General features: G+C 47.3%; 1 protein-coding gene across 1 annotated transcript in view; it reads right to left on the bottom strand.

Annotated features, from left to right (window-relative positions):
* MAMLD1 (mastermind like domain containing 1) overlaps positions 1 to 16,810 on the bottom strand; it is a 486,280-nt gene that overhangs the window by 213,055 nt on the left and 256,415 nt on the right. The gene's annotated exons all lie outside the window — the stretch shown is intronic.

The following is a 16,810-nucleotide window of genomic DNA, read 5'->3' as shown; positions in this document are numbered from 1 at the left end:
AACGCCCACGGAGCCATAGATAGGGGAGTCATACCACTATATTCTTGCTGGTGGCTCGGTTGGAGACACAGAAGCAAACATCCACCAGTACCCCAACAAGGGGTCTTCCTACACCACAGTCTCTCTGGCGGCCGAGCGAGACTCAGGAAGTAGGATCCATACAATCCGCAATCTGCCATCCACTTTTCTGCCTGCCAACCAGCCCACCAACCAACGCAGTCACAGCAGTTATATCAGTGGCTAATTGGCTAACTGGTTACAGTTGATGGCCAACCAGTCACAGCTGACGGCCATCTACTACCTGAGCCAGAACCTTTCCACATGAGGCTGAGAGTCTGGAAACTGCTCTCTGGGACTCTGTCCCCACACAGATATTTTTCCAAAGATGCCCCATAGATCCTCCATCTGGAGCCATACCTTTGCTGTGGAAACACAACATTTGCTGGTTTGGTTTTGAGGTGTCATGTAGGGGCCTTGCTGAACCTGTGCCATGCCAAATGGCCAGAATGGATCAGGAGTGAAAGAGACAGAGCAAATTCAGCCCCATCCCTGAGAGAACAAGGACTGCTTCCTTATGAGTCTCTCCCAGAGGGAAAAGCAACAAAAAACACAAGAAACGTGAAAAGTGAGAGTTAAGCTGTTACTGAGGCTGGCTGCCTTCTCCATTTAGATCAAATTCTTGCCAATAAGGAGATCACAGCACTGTTATTGGTGAAGAAAAAAACAAAACACCATCATTTCAACCACTGTGGAACAGGTTTGGAAGAACCATTTTCAAAAATGTTTTGCAGTAAACCAAAAGCATATTTCACTGTTGATACCTCTGTGGTTTGGGTCCTATCATATGGGCATAATGATCTAGTGACACTATAAACTTAACTCAGAAAGAGCTCAAGTCCCAGAAAGAAACCACGGAAGCAGGGCTAGCAGTGCCTGGGTCCATCTTCAAGAGCTTGTGTTTACTGGTTTCTCTTGATTAATAGGAGGCTATGGACAACTACTTCTCTTCCCTTGAGAAAACAGGCTGGACATCAGGAGTGCCTCATGAAGGGAGTAACCCCAGCAGTGAGACCCCATCTCAGCTATTTCCCAATTGATAGATACCGCACTGAGCATCTCACTCAGCTTGGCTATTCCTTGCTCAAGCCAAATCCATCCACCTTGGCCGCAGAGTATGGGAAGGTCGACAAGCAGTTCAGAGCTCTCCTTCAAATGTGTGCAATGCATTTGGATATGGAGGGGTTACAGTTAAACTCTCTTTATAATCCCACCTTGGGAAAATCAGTGTGATAAGAAACAGTGTAGTCCTCCAAATTTTGCTTTTTCCACAATTTCCATGTTTGACCCAGTATTGCCTATCTTTTTCCTGGTCCCAGGCCCCTTTTAGTACTGCCCATGGACTGAGTTGCTGCCCTTTGTCCTTGCTCAGAGTTATTTCCAGGTCCCAAGAAGAGAGAGAGCTCCCACCATCTGAGGCTTCAGCTCCTTGTTCCGTGATTTCCTCAGAGCCACCTCCCAAGCCTCCTCTGGGACTTACAGGAGAGAAATGTCCTGCCCTTTTCTGGAGTAGCCGCTCAAGTTGACACCATAGCCACTCTGAGGATGGAGTGAACCTGCCATCCTTGAGCTAGGGAAGACTCCCTGAGCTAAGAATACCCATGCTCTGAGAGCCACCACTGTATGCTCAATTGTGTCCCCCATTTGCCCCAAAAAGATTTGTTGGAGTTGTAACCTGTGATACCTCAGAATGTGACCACATTTGGAGATAGGGTCCTTATAGAGGTGATCAAGTTAAAATGAGGTCATTAGGGTAGATCCTAAGCCACTATGACTGGTGTCCTTATAAGAAGAGGATATTAGGACACAGAGATGTAGAGAGAAGACCACGTGAATAAACAGGTAAAAGACAGCCATCTGTAAACCAAGGAGAGAGGCCTGGAACAGATCCTTCACTCACAGGCCATAGGAGGAACCAACCATGATGACACCTTGATCTGGGATTTCCAGCCTCCAGAACTGGGAGACGATCATTTCTGTTGTCTTAAGCCTCCCAGCTTGTGGGCCTTTGTTATGGCAGCCTTAGCAAACCACCTATACTGACAGCCAGACAATGGGTATTAAACATTCAAAGGAATTTTCTGGAATAAATGTCAAAGTGCCTCTCAAATACATAATACAGTAAAAATCTAATTCTTCTCCTGTATTCTCTTTTAAAAAAGGCATCTGAAACAATTTGTTGGTTTTTTTAAAAAGAGAAATAAGGGAAAATGAGACAAGTGTACCCATCAAAGCATACGGCAAGGGGACATCCAAGATGGCATAGTATATAAACACTGTGCGTGCTTCATTCTATGAACACATTAAAATTACAACTAAATTATAGAACAATCAGCCTGGAGAACCATCTGAAGTCTGGCTGAACAGAAGTCTTATAACTAAGGATATAAAGAAGAAGCCATATCGAGACTGGTAGGAGGGGCAGAGATGCGGAATTGGCTAACCCCAAACCTCCGTGTGGCAGTTGAGAACCAGAAAGGACATCTCAGCCATAGAGGCTCCCTTTAGAGTAGTGAGGGAATCCAGCCCCACACTAGCCTCCCCAGCCCAGAGTTCTGGTGCCAAAGAGAAGAGCCCCCACAACATTTGGCTGTGAAAAACAGTGGGGATTCTGACCATCCAGGTGGGATGGATGGCAGTGGGAAACCCAGGTGTCCTCTTAAATTGCCCACACAGAGACTCTCTCATTCCCAGCCACTCACCTTGGGCTCCAGCGGAGGAACAGAAATTCGGAGGGTGTCAGAGACATATGGGGGAGGTGGAAGGTGGAGGAAGACTGAGTTGTGTGACTTCGGAAGGAGGGCTAAAGGACAGTCGGCATTTTCCCTGTGAGTGGTCTTCTCTGGTTCAGCCGGAAGTCAGGTACCGTCTTACTGTGCTGAGCTTGACCCCCTACGCTTACAGACAAATCTGAATCTGATTGGTCTGGTGAGCTCTGGAGCTCCGCCCTGCTGACTCAGCTGGAGCTCTGCTCCACCTAACTCCCCCAATGCCAGAGACACTTTCTCCAAGAGTGGCCAGCCCCAACCACATTGCACGCTTACTGTCAGAGTCCATGGGCTCCAGGCATGTACGACTGGCCTGGGTGTGCTCCGAGAGTTTTGCTGAGTAGCTCCACGCTCAGCACTGGCACCAAACCAGAGTCTACATTAACCTGGTGACCACAATTCTTCCCACGCTAGTGACTCCCTGAGACCCAGCCTCACCCAACTCCCATAATGCTCAGGGCTTTATCAGTGGCTGAACCTTAAGGAAGCTGGCAGGTGAGAGCAGGCCTTGGGGTTTCCTGGCTTTTGGAAGAGCTACCCCAGGCCCAGTGCTGGTGGCAGCTGTCTTTGGTTCGCAGCGTGGCCTCTCCCACATGCCTCCAACTTTAGCACAGGTAGCAAACAACTGCAAATAGTTTTGTAGCTCCTACCCGGTAGTACCCGGTCAGTCACAGGTAGTGGGTGACCTTGGTCTGCACTGGAGCCCCTCCCAAGAGGCCCCAATACCAACATAGTTGGAGGTTGGCTTCAGATCACAGCAGAGCACTATCCAATTAACCCCCAAATCGGCACACACAAAGGACAGTCTCAACAGGCACCAGAGCCCACTGGGGTGAATCCCACTATGTTTAAGCTGTGGACGTGGAAAAACAACACAGTCAATCACCAATCCCCACGCACTGACATGCCAATAGCAATCAAGGCTCAACTATAATAGGAGGGCACATACAACCCACACAAGGACATTCTTGGAGCATCCGACTCAGGTGACCAGGGAGACTGTGCCAGGGCCCCACAGGGCACCTACTACATAAGACCATCCAGCCAAGACTGGGAGACATAGCAGATCTACCTAATACATAGAAACAGAAAGGCAGCCAAAATGAGTAAGCAAAGAAATATGTCCCAAATGAAAAGAACAGGAGAAAATTCCAAAACAAGAACTAAATGAAATGGAGATAAGCAACCTATCAGAGACAGAATTCAAAACAATGTTTATAAGGATGCTCAAGGAACTTAGTGAGAACTTCAACAAGAAGATAGCAAGCATTAAGAAGGACATAGAAACCATAAAAAAAAGAACCAATCAGAACTGAAGAATACAATAACTGAAATGAAGAATGAACTAGAAGGAATCACCAGCAGACTAGATGAAGCAGAGGATTGAATCAGTGATTTGGAAGACAAGGTAGCTTAAAACACTCAATCAGAACAACAAAAAGAAAAGAAGAATCCACAAAAAATGAGGATAGTTTAAGAGACCTCTGGGACAACACCAATCATAACAACATTTACATTATAGGGGTACCAGAAGGAGAGGAGAGAAAGCAAGGGATTGAGAACCTATTTGAAGAAATAATGACTGAAAACTTCCCTAACCTGGTGAAGGAAATAGACATACAAGTCCAGGAAGCACAGAGAGTCCTAAACAAGATGAACCCAAACAAGCCCACACCAAGATACGTTATAATTAAAATGGCAAAAGTTAAAGACAAAGAGAGAATCTTAAAAGCAGCAAGAGAAAGACAACTAGTAACTTATAAGGGAGCTCCCATAAGACTGTCAGCCGATTTCTCAGCAGAAATTTTGCAGGCCAGAAGGGATTGGCACAAAATATTCAATATTATGAAAAGGAAGGACTTACAACCAACGGTACTCTACCCACTAAGGCTATCATTTAGAAACAAAGAACAGATAAAGAGCTTCCCAGACAAGAGAAAGCTAAAGCAATTCATCACCACCAGATCAGTATTACAAGAAATCTTAGAGGGACTTCTTTAAGATGGGGAAAAAAAAAAGAGAGTTCAAAGTTATGAATAATGAAACGGCAATAGCTACATATCTTTCAATGCAAATGGATTAAATGCTTTAATCAAAAGCCATAGGAGGGCTGAAAGGATAAGAAAAAAACTCTTACATATGCTGCCTGTAAGAGACTCACTTCAGATTGAAAGACACACACACACAGAAAGTAAAGGGATAGAAAAAGTTATTTCATGAAAATGGAAACAAACAAAATCTGGGGTAGCAATACTTATACCAGAAAAAATAGACTTTAAAACAACAAGAGATGAAGAAGGACCCAGTAATGTCACTTCTGGTTATTTATCTGAAGAAACTCAAAACGCTACTTCGAGGGGACCTGTGCATCCATATGTTCATTGCAGCCCTGTTTACAATCGCCAAGATGTGGAGGCAGCCTGGGTGTCTGTCAATGGAGGAATGGATAAAGAGGTGGTACATATATACAATGGCATATTGCTCGGCCATGGAAGGGAATGGGTTCTTGCCATCTGCAGCAGCATGGATGGACATGGAAGGTACGGTGCTGAGTGGAGTGTCAGACAGAAAAAGACAGGTGCAATGTGATTTCATTTATAAGTGGAATCTAAAGAACAAAATAAACAAAACATCAACAAACTCATAGATACAGAAAACATTTTGATGGTTGCCAGATGGGAGTGGGGTTGGGGGTGTGGGTGAAGAAAGGGGAAGAGATTAAGAAGTACGAATTGGTTGTTATGGTCATTGGGATGTAGGGTATAGTATGAGGAATAGAGTGAATAATATTGTAATAAGTATGCATGGTGTCAGATGGGTGCTAGATTTATTGGGGTGATAGATGGGAAGGGGTTGGAGGGCTGGGTAAGAAAGGTGAAAGGATTAAGAAGTACAAATCTGTAGTTACAAAATAGTCATGGGGATATATATAAAGCATAGGGAATACAGTCAATGATATGGTGATAGGTATGTATAGTGCCAGGTGGGTACTAGACTAGTCAGTGGGATCACCTCTTAAATTATACAAATGTCTAACCACTATGCTGTACACTTGAAACTAACATAAAATAATACTGAAAGTCAATTGCCATTGAAAAATTTTAAAAAGAGGGGAATAAGAGGTTCACATTTCCAGGTATAAAACAAATAAGTCATGGGGATGCAATGTACAGCATAGGGAATGTAGTTAATAATATTGTGATAGCGTGGTACGGTGTCAGATGGTTGCTGGGCTTATGGTGATCACTTCTTTAGGTATATAAGTGTTGAATAACTATGTTGTTCCCCTGAAACTAATACAATATTGTATGTTAGCTATATTTTTCATGAAAAAATCTTTTTTAAAAAGGCGCATGACAAGCTGGACTGAAAGCCAAGGCAGGCAAGGAATGGGAATACAGCCCCTTTTGGGGGCCACACCTGACACTAAGGGAAACGAGCACAGGAATCCAGAGAATAGAACAGAAACTCGTGGCAGCGGCTCAGCCGTCACAGTCAGAGCCATACTGGGCAACGCCAGCCTTCTCAGATGGCTGCCGGGGCTGCCTGGGTCTTTGTGGTCTTAGTGGGCCTGCAAGATGCCCACAAAAGCCCCATGTCGGTCCTGGGTTTGTGGACGGGAGCCAGTTAGGCACCCAGTGGAGCAGGATGGTCTCAAGTTTGAGGAGTCAGGGTATATATCTGAGCTATGTCAGGGTTCCTGGACAGCCCCCTTAAATGAGCCAATAGCCCAGGATGAGCTACTACCCCAAGCAAAAGCATGCCCTCTCAGTACAAGGATGGCAGAAGGCCTACCCTGATGGATTCCAGAAGGTCAGGCCCCAAATATAGTTGCTTTACCTCAAGTGAGAGTTATAACAAGCAATAACAATGACCAAAGCTAGGTGTGACTATGGTTTACAGCCCTCTTGCACCTGAATTCTGTTGCTCAGCCTTCCAGGAGCCCTGAGGGTGGTTACTATCTGTTCCCCAACTTGCCTGACGTCATACCATATGAGACAGAATTACAAGTCAAACTCAGTCCTCTTCATGATGCTCAGGCCACCAGTGCCATTTTCCCCAAAGCCCCAGGAAAATGGAGGATGTTGCTGAGAGGGTGGAAAAAAGCTAGGACAAACAACTCAAAACAAAACTTAAAAACCCAACCCCGTGGACATTGCACAAAGATGGCTATGGGAGAAATGTTTGACTTGGAATCCAAAATGTTTTTCCAAGCTACAAAATGGAAAAGACCAAGAGTTGGGGGCTCAGATGGGCACGTTGACTACATTTCGAAGAGTGACACCATGGTTTAGGTATGGCTGAACTCCTCCTCCTCTTGGCTTCCCTTGGTAGGCACCGATGAGGGGAAGCAGCGTACCATTTCCAGCCAATTGCTGGGACAGCAAGTACCAAGGCTGTGCAGCCCTGAGCCTTCCCCAGAGCAGCCCCCAGGACCCAAGCTCCAAGGCTGCACTAAATGATGAAACGACAGGGCCAAGTGGCCAGTGAAGCATGGATGGTAACAGACCATCCATGAAGTCCCCTGATTCTGCCCAGTGGGGCCCCACTTGATGGCAGAAGTAGAACAACATAAATGATAAAGAGAAAGCAGAGAAGAATGAAACCCATGGCCAGGCTTTTTTGGATTAGGCATGCAGTGGCGGAGAAGGCCAGCAGATTGGAGGGCTGCAGCAGAGGACGGTGCGTTAGAAAACAGGCCGAGTGGCAGCTGCCAGCCCACAAGGAACGGAGGTGCAAAGGCAAAGCTGGCTGTGTGCATGAGCATGTGTGCCTGTGCACGTGTGTGGAGGGTCTGTGTGTTCATGTACATATGTGCATCTGTGCATGTCTACAAGTACACAGGCATGAGAGCGTGTGTACATATGAGCATGTGCATGCATATATGTGAATGCATGAATGCCTGCACATGTGTGAGCATGTGTGTGTGTGTGTGTGTGTATTATTACATATTCCAACAACAAAGGCTTCCCTGGAGTTCCCTTTTTCCAGTGTTATATCCTCCCTCCCTCATGAAGCCAATAGTTTCTGCCTGAGCTGGCTCAGCACCCCTGGACCAAGGAAGATAATGGAAGGCGGTGGGCAGCCCTGAGGAGGGTAGAGAAAGTGAGGTGGGCTCTGTGGGCAACATGGGAGGCAGGGTTCAAGCCAGGGATGGGATTGATCTGAAGTCCATGGACCCAGCAGCAATTCACCTTGAGCCTGACTTCGGAAGGTTCCACCAAACAGACTGGGTCTGTCTCCCCAGTTCAGTCCAGAGGGCCAGGAGAGGGAAGGGAGCAAACCACATTCACACTTGTGCCTATATTGCCCCAGGAGATCTCACACAGCCCACCACACCCCCATGGACCAAGCTGTCAGGTACATCTTAAAGAAAGAACCTTCCATAATGGCCCAGAAGTTGCTGGGTCATGAGAGGGAGCCAGGTCTCCAGCCAAGGGACTGTAGTGAAATGCTGGAGAGTTCAGTGCAGCCTGTGATGAATTCAAGGGACTCGTAGTGAAACAAAATCTGACTATATGCACAGGCAGAAGCTGAATTAACAAAAAATGTCGTATAATGTAAATGGGGAAAAGAAAGATCCCTGAGTCTCAGCAATTATTCAACCAAATGGTCCAGGAAGAGGAGAGGGCAACACTGCCTGTAGCTAAGTAGTGTTATTATATTCTGATTTCACAGATGAGGAAACAGAGGCACAAAGAAGGGAATTAACCAGTGTCACCCTCGCACCCTGACTCCCCAGGAGTTACATGCAGAGTGGAGACTAGAACCAAGGACTTCCGACTTCTACACCAAGGCTCTTTTTTCTATCACTGTTTCAGGACCACCAAATACTTCTGAACAAAATTGCGATGGCAAATAGAGGGGCTATTCTGAAAGCTGAGAGGGACCATCCAGCTTCACTCACAGTTTGTTATGATCTTATTAGATCCCCTCCCTAGAAGGTGAGATGGGGACCGGTCATGGGCCTAGTGGCCCTGTGGGGTGCATGGTGACAGGCAGTGCTCAGTTGGGCCAGCCCTACGAGTGGCTGTGGCCAAGGCACCTGAGGACCCACTTCTGCTGTGATTAACAGGGAAGTAGGGAGGTGTGGCCAGATTGGCTGGCCGGAAATGGGTCAGGGAGGACTCTCTGTAGCAGGTTTGGCTTTTGTCCCATACACAGTGGGACACAACGGAAGGGAAGGGAAATAACACAGGCAGTTGTGGGCTCAAGAAGCCTTGCTCTCTGAGTGCCAGTCTGGACTTAGGGAGACCAGGGAAGAGGCTGGAGCAGTGGAAGAGACAAGAGATAAATGGGGAGTTGGCCACAAGGGTTGTAGGGAGAATCCAGGCTCCAACCTCCATAAGAAACCCTTTGCCCACAAAGCCAAATGCCACCTCAAAGACAGCAATGATCATACAGCTTTATCACTGGGTTTTCCAGCTATTTACATACAACAGTCTCCCCCACAGGACAAATGTCAAAAACACAACAAACTCAATTGTGCTGAAAAAGTCACTTTAACAGGTCTAATTACTGAGACTGAGTCATGTGAGAGCATAAACAAATCTTTCTTGTCAAAGTTCATATTGAAAGTGGGGAAAATGGATTGTAGAATCAAGTACGTTAATAATTTGTCATAAAAGTGAACGGGCATCTTAAAATGCTTAACCATAGAGCTGGGAGGACTATGGGTGGAGTTGGGCCCCGTGTTAACTCTCTAGTCCTGACTTCCTGTTGAACTTTGTGGTAACTTTTGGGGGAGGGATACAAATAAAGGGGGAAGCCATGTTGGTCTAGCCCTTTTTTTTTCCACGTGAGCGGCCGGTTGGGACACTGGCCGGTGAGTGTGCATATACACACTCCTTGGTGGCTTTGTTTCTTTTTTCCTTTTCCCAAATAAACCGTTCTTTCTTTTTTTTAAAGATTTTTTTTTATTGGGGAAGGGGAACAGGACTTTATTGGGGAACACTGTGTACTTCCAGGACTTTTTTCCAAGTCAAGTTGTTGTCCTTTCAATCTTAGTTGTGGAGGGTGCTGTTCAGCTTCAAGTTGTTGTTCTCTCAGTCTTAGTTGTGGAGGGCGCAGCTCAGCTCCAGGTCCAGTTGCCGTTGCTAGTTGCAGGGGGCACAGCCCACCATCCCATGCAGGAGTCGAACCGGCAACCTTGTGGTTGAGAGGACGCACTCCAACCAACTGAGCCATCCAGGAGCTCAGTGGCAGCTCAGCTCAAGGTGCTGTGTTCAATCTTAGTTGCAGGGGGCGGAGCCCACCATCCCTTATGGGACTTGAGGAGTTGAACTGGCAACCTGTGGTTGAGAGCCCACTGGCCCATGTGGGAATCGAACCGGCAGCCTTCGGAGTTAGGAGCATGGAGCGCTAACTGCCTGAGCCACCCGGCCGGCCCAAAATAAACCGTTCTTTTTGTGAATTTTCTGAAGAGCTATTTTTTGCTGGTCGAATTTGAAAGGTATTCTTGTTTCCTTCAGAAAATTCTAGCACCACTCTCATACACATGTGGCCCCTCACCACCCAAAACTGTCTCCCCAATGGAACACACCAGAAATATGAGTGGCTCCCAGTGTGGCATCACTCTGGCTGCCAGCCATGAGGTGCCCATGCAAATCAGTTCCACATCTTTCACTAATGGAACATGGGAAATCTTGGGGGACCTTAAGGACAAACATCCAAAGGAGAGTATGGACTCCTTAGACAGAATAAGGCACTCTAGCTCTTGACTATGCTTATTAGTTTCCTACATGTTTCCTTAATCGCTTTGACATTTTAAGTAAGAAGGAAAAAGCAAAAGGAAGTTGCAGCATCCATGTCTCCTTTTGCTACATTTAAGACCAAAATCAGCTGGGCCCTTCTGGATCACCTTTGAGTTCTTTCTTGTACAGCAGCCATTTCTCTCCTCTTTCCAATGCTCCCAATGCCTCTCTCACCCAGGATACTGGGCTGCTACTCTGGGCCTTCCCCATTGTCTCGAAGGCCCATCTTTGGTTCTCCTGGTTGGCCATGGTGTCTGGGCATGCATAGTGGTCCCTGCTGACTGCTGCTTGCCCCACTTTGTGCTGGTTTGGGTTCCACCCTGATATCTCTGCCTGTCCCTTCCTGGGAGCACCCCTAAGCCTTCTTACCTTGTTGCCGGGACACTTGTGGACACCCCAAGGGAAGGCTTGGTTGCAGTACAATTTGGATTAAAAGCCAGGAAGGTCCCGGAGTCACCACCCTACTTCACCTCCCCATCCAGCCCAGTGTGAGAGGGGATCCCAAGGTACCCATTGTCACCATCTAGCCAAGGAAAATAAAGATCACTAATTTGGTATGTGAAGCAAGTTAGGGGCAGGCAAAAAAGGCAACAATTACGCTTTGTATAAGTGATTTCACTGACCTTTCGAAAAGAGACAAGTATTTGGCATCTCATCAGTTCATGAGGTTCAGACCTTCAGCCTCAAGGCTTCTGGCCCCGTCAGTTCAGTGTCCACACTGCAGGGACGTCAGAGGCGTTGTGTAAAATGCCATCACACGGGAAAAGCACACTTTGAATTATTATCAGCAGTCACCATTGAACTGCAAACCAATGCATCTGACATGTAGAGTCAACCCCTTATTGGCAGCAATCCCAAATAAAGAAGTGGGAGATTCTCATCTCCAAATTCAATGCACATCCATAAGTTAACATTGGTCACTTTAGAGTAGTTTCCTCTTGATTAAGTCAAGGATGGCAAAGAAGTGCTTTGCCCTGCTTGGAGAAATCCCCATTCGTCCACACTGTGGACCTTCTGGGATGAGACACGAGGCAGTAGGAGTGGCCTGTGGCTGCCGAATTCCTGCACAAACACACTCACCATCCCACAGTTGGAAGGAAGAAGCTCCGTGGAAGTATGATGTGTCAGACACTTCAAAAAATGGGCCACTTGCTCAGTGGCGTTGGACTACAAGCAGACCAGGACCCCAAGCCAGCGGTCCCCAGTAGCGTCAGTTAGTTATTTATCCCGTGTGCCCTGCTCCCTGCCTATAAATCAAATGTCAGCTTTTTTTTTTATCCTCACCAATCTCAACTCCACGTCAAGTCCCATAAAAGAAACATTTACAACACAAATCAAATGAGTGGCTGGAAAACCAGATGCCCCAAAACCCGACAAAAAGAAGAGAACTTGATTTTAGTCAAGGTTTTGCCTCAGCAGAGAGGAAGCTCCACGGAGGCGGGGGATGAGGCGGTGGGAGGGGGGAGAGTAGGAGATGGAATGGGGGTCGGGGGGTTCCCATAGAAGGCCTTGGCCTTCACACTGCAGCCCCCAGTTCTCCTTGTGCGTGCTGAAGGAAAAACAATTTTCCCTCTCTACCCTTCTAGGTTCTTGGCCAAGACCCCCCAGTAGTAAAAGACAGATTAACAGGAGAAAAACAAACAAATTTATTAACAAGAATACCTCCTATATACATGGGAGTGACCCAAAAAAACTCAGTAAGGGCCCCAAGCCATCACCTTAAATACCATCTGGAGCTAAAGACAAAAGAAGGTGTTGGGGGTAGGGGGGTCAGTTATGGGAGGTGACCAGGAAAACCACAGTAAACAAAGGTATGACTATTATGCAGATTTAGGTCCTGCGGTTCTTCCTCAATAAGAGTTTCTAGGGAGAGAATGACATCTTTACAAATGGAGATTTCCCTTATAAATGTAAATGTCTCTTACAAAAGGGCAGCTTCTACTGAGTTTTCACAGCTTCTCGTAAGACTGCTGTTTCTTAAAAATAACCAGCCTAAAATAATCTTCATGCCAAAGAGGCATATTTTGGGGTGACAAATTCTGCTCCCCTTCAATGTCCTGTGCCCTCCTAGTCTTTGTGGCCCGGACATCCCTGGGGAAGAGAAAAGAGTCCTCCCACAGGCAGTCCTGCTGTCCCAGACTATCCTGGCCTTACCTCAGAGACCCCCCAAACCAGGCCTTACTTCAGAGACCCCCCAAACCGGCCAGACTTCACGGTAGACCCAATGGGTGACAGTGGGATGGGGCAAGCTGGGTGGGTGGGCAAGTTTGTTTCTAGATGTGGAGATTCAAGTCATAGCAACACTCAGACGAATGTGCTGGCTTGCAGAGCGCACCCAGAGCCCTCTCCGTGCCATAGCTGGAAGCAGGATCTAGCTTCTAATCTTAAAGAACCCAAGAAGTTATCCAAAACGAATTCATCATGGACAGATCTGGGGCTGAGAATATTCTGAAATTGAGAGCAGCTTGCCCAAGGTCACACCACTGAGAGGAGGAGAAGGCGGACTTACACCAGTGTTCTTCCTCCCAAGGATATGGTGTTTCCTGCTCTGCTCAGTGTGTGACCCTGTGACACTTGGCTCCAAATTGGCCCTCGCAGTCCAGGCCGTCACATATCTTCATTCTTCAGCGGGAGAGGAAAGGCACAGGGTGACTTGGCTTCTTATCCGAGGAGGCAACTGAAAGGCCAGTTCTGATGACCAGTAAGTGGGGAGTGGGCACTAGGCTCCCTGAGCCACTTCCACCCACCTCACTGCACTCCCCTCCTTAGGCATTGCCAAGCTCTTTGCCTATTTGGTTGGCACTTGCTAGGTTCTCCCAGGGCTCTGGCTGCCCCCAGGGAATTGGAAGGAAGTAGTAGCTACTCGCAAGTAAAGAGGCAGAACTTACCACATGCCCCCAATGGCAGCCCATTAGCATGTGTGCGAGTTTGGCTTGGAGTCTGGATCCCTGGCCTTCTGCTTCCTTCTGGTCATCCATTTCTCCTCTGATTGGAGCACTGCTTTGGACTTAGCCAAGCATAGATCGAAATCCCAGCCCCCCACTTCCGAGCTGTGTGACTAGGGTTGCGGGACTGAATCTCCCTGAGCCTCAGTTCCCTCATGGGTAAAGTGGGCTTAATACCCCTGTGTCTGGTAGAATGGCTTTGAGGCTCTGGAAGAATGCACGTGAAAGGATGGAAGGATGGTAAAGCTCTCTTAGTGCATCTTATCCTGAATGGTGTGTCCTATGCCCGCAGCTGTGTGTGTGTGTGTGTGTGTGTGTGTGTGTGTGTGTGTGTGTGTGTGTGTGTGTGGCTTCCCGGGGGAGTCCCTTCAGCTGAATGCAAAGGAAGGGTGTGATGGAGGTAAGAGCTACAGAGGTCACTGGGCTGGGAGTGGGCTGGAGAGCAGGAGGAAGACTGGGAATGGCCTCCTGCAGCTTTGACCTTGGCAGAGCTTTGCTTCTTGATCTTTGAGGCCCATTCCATCGGAGATTTTGCATGCCTTTGCAAGCGTTCACCGAGTTCCTACTTTACACTGGGTAATCCAGTGAGAAGTAAAGCAGACCTAGACTCTTCCTTCCCAGCACCTCTAGGCTCCGGGTTTCTAGGCTGTGGCTGCCACACACCATGCTGGGATTTAGGGGGCTCCCTGCCAGCCTGAAAGCCATCAGGTCAGCAGCGGTGCCTTCCCTTAGTGGGTGCCCCATGCCTTGTATCCAGCACGTGCTTTACACAAGTCTCTATAAGAGGCGAAGCACCGGGCCCTCCTTTTTAGGAGGCAGATGGCTGAGGAAAGTTTGTCATCAGCCACCGAGGCTTTCTCTTGGCAAGGTCAGGGCTGGGCTCCTAGATGGAAAACGTGGAAAGCACGTGTGCCTTGTCCACACCCAGGTGAAAAGCTAGTGGAGTAGTAGGTGGGGAGTAGACAGAAGTATGGAGTGCCAGCAGGGCAGTGGTGGGGCCGGGGTGAGTGGGGGAGCAAGGCATTCTGAGTTTTTCAGGGTGGGATTAGAACACAGGGCAGTTTTGCCATAAGCCCCTACAAAGTGAAAGGTATTCTTGCTCTTTGGACTTACTGATTTTCAAGCCAGCTTTCCTATTTGTTTGCAGGGATATTTCTACCACAGCCTGACTTATCCCCTTCCCAGAATGCTTTGCTAACACTATCCCTCCAGCAACTTAAATAACAACAGGAGCTTCCCACTACCTAGCTCACTGCCTTCCCTCTTGGCCTGGCCTGACTTACCCCTGGGGTCCCTTGGAACAGCAAGCCATCAGTCCTAGAAAGGCCTCATAGAGGAGCAGGGCAGACCTCAGAGCCTGGGGGACTGAACTGGGGCTGCACCCCTAGATCACAAGGCAATTTCCTGGGCCCAACGCTGTACTCACAAGTAAGCCTGAAACGTTTTTTTCCCCTAGAAATCCAACTACTCAGAGAGAAGGTAAGGAGTATCCACTCAAAGGCATCTTTTGCCCATGCCCCCTCCACACAGAGGCTGGTGGGAGGAACTGGCCTCTCACTTGGTTCCACGTTGTGTTGGAAGATTGGGTCAAGAGGCCAAATGCCCAGGCCCTTCATACACTCAGGCAAGAGTTCAGCCCCCCCCCCCCCAAGCCACATTCCTCTTGTGGTCATTTGCACCCCTTTGGCAGCCCCATCTCCTCTGTGACTCAGTCCTGTGCCTTTGAAGCAGCTAATGTGACTTTTCCTTGGTTGTGTTAACGTCCTGCATGTTTATGGCCTGGGGATCAAGGGCAAGGCCAGAACAGCAGCCACAAGTAACAGAATGGGCTGGGGGGAGGGGACGGCAAATGGATATTTGAGCCACTTTGGAGTGCTCTGCATTCAGTCATCAGCCACTCTGTCTGGCCAGTGTCATTAACCCGCTTCCCCAGTGGGGTATCTGCAGCTCAGGCGCTTCAGCACCTCGCTTCAGCATGTTGTCCACAATCGCAGAGCTAGTAAGTGGCCAGAGGCTGGAGTCTAACCCAGACCCTTCACTTCAAAAAGCCGTGTTCCTTCCACTGCTCTACCCTATATCCCTGGGGTGGGGTGCGGTAATTCAAATCCTCCCCATAAAACCTCCCCTGGGATTTGCTCATTGTCATCTTCCTGCACTAGAATATGAGCCCCATGACAACAGGGATTTTTGCCAGATTTGTTCATTTTCACTCTCTATTGTCTAAAACTGCTGCCCCCTCTGATAGCAGCTAGTCACATGTGGCTACTTAAATATAAATTAATTAAATTCAATTAAGTTAAATATTTAGTTCCTCAGTTGTACTAGCCACATTTCAAGTGCTCCAGAGCCACGTGGTGGCTCCCCGACAGGACAGTGCAGATATAGGACATGTCCACCATCCCAGAAGGTTCTATGAGATGGCACAGCTCTAGAAGAATGCTTGGTGCATAGTAGGCACTCAATAGATCTCTTCTGAACGTGGACTGACTGAAAAACACTTTGAAGGATATGGTTTTGACAAACAGTAACTGGGGGAAGCATGATTCCAGACTGAAGGAACAGCATACCAAAAGCTTTATTGATTTCTACTTCTGACAATGGTGGACTAGGTAATTCGGATCCTTCTTCTCAATGAAAACAGCTAGAAAAAGCTGGATCAAAGGGTAACTATATAGGCAAACCTAAATAAACACAGGCTTTATGAAAAAATGCTATTTATGGGGGATTTAAGGTGCATATAGAATTAAAATGTACTAATACAATAGCATATAAATTAAAAGAGGGGAAGCAGAATTAAGGTATTTTAAGGTCTTTGCATTGCAAAGGAAGAGAGGAAAGGTACAAATTAACATTAGACTTTGGTAAGTCAAGGATGAATCTTACAAATCAAGGATGAATGCTATACTCTAGAGCAGCCGTTCTCCCTAGTAGTCTGAGGACACCCATGGTCTCCAAGAACCTTTCAGCGCCTGAGAGATTAAAACTATTTCCATAATAATACTAAGCTGTTTGCTGCCTTTTCCACTCTCATAAGCATACAATGGAGTTTTCCAGCATGAACCCCTAAAAGGCACCCCAGCCCAAAGAGCTCACAACAGATTGAATGCAAGAGCAGATATGAGAATCCAGCTTTCTTCTGTTAAACCAGAAATTAAGGAGCTTTGCAAAAATGTAAAACCGTACCACTCTTCTTGTTACATTTTTGTTTAGAATAATATAGTAATTTTTCATGAAACAAATGTTATTTGTGTTGACATATAATAGTGTGTTACAGTTCTCCAGAGAA

The sequence above is a fragment of the Rhinolophus sinicus genome, chromosome X, assembly GCF_036562045.2.
Source record: "Rhinolophus sinicus isolate RSC01 chromosome X, ASM3656204v1, whole genome shotgun sequence".
Taxonomy (NCBI): domain Eukaryota; kingdom Metazoa; phylum Chordata; class Mammalia; order Chiroptera; family Rhinolophidae; genus Rhinolophus; species Rhinolophus sinicus.
The sequence above is the reverse complement of the archived record's forward strand: the minus strand, read 5'-3'. Positions and strand labels throughout refer to the sequence as shown.